This window comes from Limulus polyphemus, unplaced genomic scaffold (assembly GCF_000517525.1).
Source record: "Limulus polyphemus unplaced genomic scaffold, Limulus_polyphemus-2.1.2 Scaffold431, whole genome shotgun sequence".
Classification (NCBI taxonomy): Eukaryota; Metazoa; Arthropoda; class Merostomata; order Xiphosura; family Limulidae; genus Limulus; species Limulus polyphemus.
Genome location: NW_013666041.1, coordinates 166,310 through 172,690, shown reverse-complemented (window position 1 = coordinate 172,690; position 6,381 = coordinate 166,310). Strand labels below are relative to the sequence as shown.

The 6,381-nt window shown below is 32.6% G+C and overlaps 1 protein-coding gene across 4 annotated transcripts in view; it reads right to left on the bottom strand.

The window, feature by feature from the left end:
- LOC106458226 (serine/threonine-protein kinase PLK2-like) overlaps positions 1-2,559 on the bottom strand; it is an 89,655-nt gene extending 87,096 nt beyond the window's left edge. For all 4 annotated transcript variants that reach the window (XM_022384353.1, XM_013917702.2, XM_022384354.1 and 1 more), the window contains exon 1: positions 2,452-2,559. The gene's annotated coding sequence lies outside the window, so the exon portion shown is untranslated. The remainder of the gene's footprint in view (positions 1-2,451) is intronic.
- Positions 2,560-6,381: the final 3,822 nt, after the last annotated feature.

Below are 6,381 nucleotides of genomic sequence, written 5' to 3'. Positions count from 1 at the left end.
CAAGATGTCTGGGATGTCTTACTCCCTCCACTGTTGATGGCCTATAGAAAAGCAGAGCATGAAGCCACTGGATACATGCCAGCAAAGCTTATGTTTGGTTGGGAACTGCAGTTGCCAGTGGACCTGATAACAGGACGCCCACCTTACGAAGAGTTGCCTGAAAATGTGCCAGAGTTTGTGAAAGTATTATCTGAAAGGATGGATGATATTCATCATCAAGTGCATTCAAACTTAAAAACGTCTGCTGATTCCATAAAGCTATGTTATGATAAGAAATCTACTGAAGTCCTAGGAAGACTCCTAAGTTGTCTTCTCCATGGGAAGGCCCATATGACAGTGGATTGTCTCTCAGACATGACTTTCCGAATAAAATGTGGTCGGCGAGGCAAGCCAAAGGTGGTGCATGCCAACAGGCTTTGGCGTTATCATGGTCCAGGACATGCTAAAGACGTGTTACCTGAAAAAGTCACTGTCGAAGAAGAAACTCTACCCAGTTTAGAGAAGGGAAAGAGTGAAGCCCTTGATGAAGTTACTACCACTGATGTGACTGTTACCGATAATAGGACATTTCCTGATGGAGCAGATAAACTCCACGTGAAGCAAAAGCTAACAAGACGGAGGCCAGTACAGAAGAAGATATGTCCTGTAAAATTAGGAGACTTTGTTGTATTTTAATTTTGTGTTTGTATATTCTGTATATTTAATTAAGTTATTGTTCATTATCTATTTGGTTAATGTAAGTGGCTATTGTTTGGGATGAACTATACTAAGGAAAGGGCAGTGATGCTGGTGATACGTGATGAATTTCTCAATTGATCATGAATGATCCGGGAGGCCCGAGTGTATTCAAGACGCCCCTCATTAGTATACAAGCCTGGCAAAGAAGCCAGCGATAGAGAGATAATTATAGAAGCGAACAGTAGTGGCTGTAATATAAAGTGTGTGTTTGTACTCATAGAGAGCAAAATTATCAAGATTGTGAATCGCTGTGATTTATACCGTTTTTATAAAAGTAGTTAACTTTAAAGTGAGGAGAAACATACTGACTGTGGAATTACTGTGTACTAAAAGTTTGTATCAAGAAAGAATAAACTGGTTTAATCAAAAAGGGACTTGTATAGCTGAAGTTCCTCAGAAATAATTTATACACAAAATTAACAAACAAGCAGATATGTAACAGAGGGTTATCTTATATAGATAGATTAAGATCTATTTAATTTAGTTTCTCTTGAGAAAAAAAAGGTTAGAAGTGATCTTTTTGAAGTTTATCATTTGGTCCTTCAAGGCTGACTCTGCACACCTATCTCCAAGCAAATGTAAAAATTAAACCCACCCTTTATTTTTCAAGAAATTATTGATTCTCCTCTTAAACTCTTGTGAAGTATTAGCCTCTACTATCACTGAGGGCCACTTGTTCCATAAGCTAATCACACTTATAAAAACAAAATTCTTAACTGGAGACTCGCCTGTCTTTTCCAAATCTTAGACTTGTGTCTTCTCATCCAAATTCAGCAAATTTATGATAATAATGTTAAATTTATACACATAAACAAATGGATATGGTGTAAACTTTTTAACTACAGCAGATAAACTAAATCTATAACTGTGTCAGCAAATATGATAATTTAACTACAAATTGTACAAATTACAACACCAATTACGTACTTCACAAGTTCACTGTCTTAAGTAACCAACCCTCTGAAGTGTGTAATATTTACTAATATAGTAAAAATACTTAACATTAACAACAGTAACAGGACAAATTTAAGAAAACATGACACACATTTATGCAGTCAGTAAAACTAGTAAATACCTAACTTCAATAAATTCACCAGACTACTACTATGACTCATGAGGCACACACATCTGTTATTTAATGTTAAAGTTTTCAATACATGTAAATATTACTCAGATACCTATTAGATCTTTAAACTGTTTTAATTTGTATGCCACTGTTATACTGAGTGTCATTAGGTTATTGCCTTTTCATTATTATTAAAAATATTACACTTTAAACTCAAATTATAGTTTTGGGTTCTAGACTACTGTGATTCGTGTGAAAATCAAAGTTTATTTGATTTTCGGGATATAAATTATAATTGCCAGTCGTATACGTAATACTAATAATGACTAATACTAACAGTAATACATTAAAAGCAGTGAAAAACTCAAACTGAAACTAATTGATCGCTGTTCATTACACTTACTGTTATTAAGTGCAATGAACAGCGATTAATTAGGGTTAAACTTAGAGATTTACAATAGTATCGTTGATGGTATTTCCATTATAATTTTAATTTAGTTTTGTAGTACTACAAGTACTAAAAGTAAAATTTAGAACTAGTTGCAGTACTTACAAAAACAGCTTTCGAATTTCACACTTTTATTTTTTGTTTTTACATATTAAACATTCAATAAACAGAGACACTAATAATTTTACTCGATACTTACAATCCTGTCTTAACTTCAACTTAGTATTTTTTAATATTGAGTTTAGATGAACTCAAGTTAGTCCTGCTGTTCGAGTACTGGTAGGCTGAACTTTTACTTTAGTTTAAATAAAAACCATTCACAAACCAAAAATCATTACATACATTACTATCCGCTACACTAGCGCCACTAACTTATTCCTAGGAAAGTAACATGTAAAGCTGCAAATGAATAACTTTTAGCACCAATTCAATATATATATATATATATATATGAAAATAAATGAATAAGTGTTTAATCATTTCTAGCTCTTAATATCTACTATTTATTGCATTATGCAATGTGAAACAATATATATGGCTTATTTACTTAAGTAATCAATTTTATTAACATAAAATCCAGAGGTTTATTGAGCTCCCCCAGGTGGCTCAGCTTTAAGTTTGATGGCTTTACTCTAAAAACTCGCGTTTCGACACTCACGGCGGGCACAGCACAGATATCCCACTGTGTAGTTTTGTGTTTAAAGAAACAAAGGTTTATCAGCAGAGTTTAAATTTTCAATCTATAAGTTCTCACAGTGCGTTAAGAAAAACTAAAAGTTTTTACATCAAACTACTCTCACTAGAAAGAAGTTTCAAAAATTAACCTATGTCTTGGAACATGGGAACAATACCTACGCTTATCCCGAAGTTTTTCAAAAGGTTTACAAATTCCCCAATAGAATTAACTTCTATTCCAGAATAATCACTCCGTACAAATAAATAAATATAAAATGAATTTTGTCGATGAAAATAAAGCATTTTTATATTTTTGGCAAAGATGGTAAGGCTATCTGCCACCATCTCTAAGTTTGAGCTGCTGACCAAGTGGAAGGTGGACAGTCAGTAACACCCTACCACCAAATATCTATGCTAAAGGGTTGACCGCACTCACAGCAATACAGGGAATATTTTTGTAATCTCACACGTATTCGAACCCAACTCGCCATCTCCAAAATACAGAGGTTTACCATAGGGCAAGCCTGCACTTTAGAAATAAAGAGTCGAAAAGGTAAGATAGAGCTATTAAGGCTAAAAAATGATAAATTTCTTATAAGTTTGTCATTTAACTACGTATTTTCAAATTAAATTCACTTAAACCCTTTCAAGAGCCGGGCATGAACTACTGTTTAACATGATCGAACTGTGAATCTGAGGGTTCATGGTTCACAGCCCTTTACTGCAAAAAATATGAATCACAATTTTGGGCTTTGTAGGTGTATAAAAGTGACAGTCAAATCCCACTATTTGATCAGATTAGAGTAATCCAAGACTTGGGAGTGAGTGGTTTTGATTAGTTACCTTCCATATAATCTATCAGATCAAAATTGGGGACTGCTATGCAAAAAACAGTCCTTTTTGTAGCTTTTTTAGTGAAATTTCTGAAATATATAATATATGTTTGCCATCATTGCATCAAAATAGGTCCAAATATCTACTATAATTTTAAATATTTGCTGAGAATATTTCCTCTACTTCCTCTCGAAGCCTCGACACATGATTTACTTCTGACGCTTACGTTAAAAGAAAGTAATTGTAAACGTAGATTTATTGGGTATGTTTTTATTATTTACAACTCAATATTAAAACTTCACTGCCAATATAACGCGAACTACAATTAGACTATATTTTTATTCTATGCATGCGTAATGTGTATGTATATATAGTTGAAAGAATATATTTTCATAGGAATATTAGAGGATCATTTGAAAACATATTTTTCTTCTTATTAGCCAATCTCACGGATATAAACTTTTGTTACATACAACTCTAACATCACATGTGCAGAGGATTTTTATATTCAGGCTATCGCCGACGATAAAATGACTGTTGTCATGAAATAGTTAAAGATGACATGGTTTTATAATTATTATTTTTAATACTTGCTCTCTATCTAAATTCATTATAAAAATAGCTTAAATCGTGTATCCAAATGCATTTCTACAACAGATATTTGAAAGTAGTGTATACTTTTGAGGGCGTCTGAATAAGTAGGTAAAACTTTTTTCTAAAGACTCTATAACAAGATGAACGAGAGGTGCATTTGTAAGATACTTTGAACTCTACATGACTTTTGTTTATGTTTGCTTTCTTTGTTTCACTATAAGGCAAGATGCACAACACACTGGTCAAAAAGAATCTTTGTTATTTTTTAGCTTTCTAGGTTTGTTTGTTGACTTTAGTTCTTAGCTACATTTCTACATGAATTAAGTTTGTAGCACTTTATTAGGCGGTCTTCTATGCTTAATGTAATAATATAACTTTGATTGAGCTATTTTGAGTGGAGTTGTGTTATTTGCTTTATAGTCAGTTTGTATAAATTACTTTTATTATGTAGTAATGATATGATTTTATTCAGTTTATGTCAATTTGTCTTTTTTATAATTATGTGATTATGCTTTGTTGGCGTAATTCGATAATTTTTTTGTATTTAAAACAAATTTAAGTAATCATAGCTTTCTTTTTGATAATACACATCTCCCAATTTCCATCTAACACAATTTGTTAGCAAATATTACACACTGAGAAACATTTTCAGTCTTGTTTAGTTCAAGAGGTTTTAAAAAAAAGGAAATCGTAAAACTTATGTTGTTAGACATAGATCTCATGTTACTTGAAAGATGGTTGATTTATGTATTAAATTAAACGAAATATCCACACGTTAGTATACCTCATTATACCTCAGCCAAAACCATGTATATGTAATCCTATCATTAAACATGAAAAACATGTACATAAATAATATTGAACATTTGTTTAAATAATGGTATTTAGTTTCATTTAACTTTAAATGTTTGTTCTCTTTCTTTTCTACATACATTTCATTCCCCGATCGCTCAGTGTCAAGTTTTAGAGCGTATGTAGTCAAAATCTTGTTTTGATACACGCAGTAAGCAGAGCACAGATAATACATTGTGTAGCTATGTGCTTAACAACCAACAAGCAAACATATTACATCATTCAAATTGAAGTTTACAACCATAAATTAATTTTTAACAAGTTTTATAAATTTCTAATTGAAAAATAACACAACTTACCATAATGAAAAAAATGATTAAAGAGCAGAAGTCGATTGATTAAAGTGAGCAATAACAGTGCAATAATCCCTCCCTGACAACGTTACTTTGAACACATTCAATTCGGTCAAATAATTTGAAGTATGGTATAGCGTAAAGTACAACAAATACACCACTGCCATTCATTCAAGTTCAAAAATATCATGTCAGGGAGGGTCCCATTTTTTTTTGATACACAAGCCTTGATAATCCAGGTAATTAACACGATGGAGTAATCGTACTTAATCGTCTTAATTCTTATTATCCACTTTAATCATTAATAAATGACTTAAGAACAGTTATCATGAACATTTTACATATCCTATTTTGTGCACTGTGGAAGTATTTCGTCATATAAATGAGGAGATGACAGGCATTCTCATGCAACGTAAGTGCACTTTCAGTATTCATGCTTGTCACATCGTAATGACCCCTAGTGGCACAGCGGTATGTCTGCAGACTTACAACACTAGAAACCTGGTTTCGATACCTGTGGTGGACAGAGCACAAATAGCCAATTGTGTAGTTTTGTGCTTAACTTCAAACAAAAAAAAACATCGTAATAAACATCCTTAGGTTACTGCCATGCATAAACATGAATTTGACAGGGAAAGGACAAATGATGATTCACCTGACAATCTATAGTTCTCCATTACTCTTGCATCATTGTATAAGTTGACACGCCATTGTAGGAATTTAATAAGTCATTCGTTGATTGTTGTATGGCCACGATTTCCCATCTTGTGAAGTTCATATGTCCTTCTGTAGTCACGTTTGTTACTGTGGTCTTCATATTGTTACGTATCTGCTTGTTTGTTAATTTCCCGTAGAAATTCATTCCGAGAAACATCAGCGAT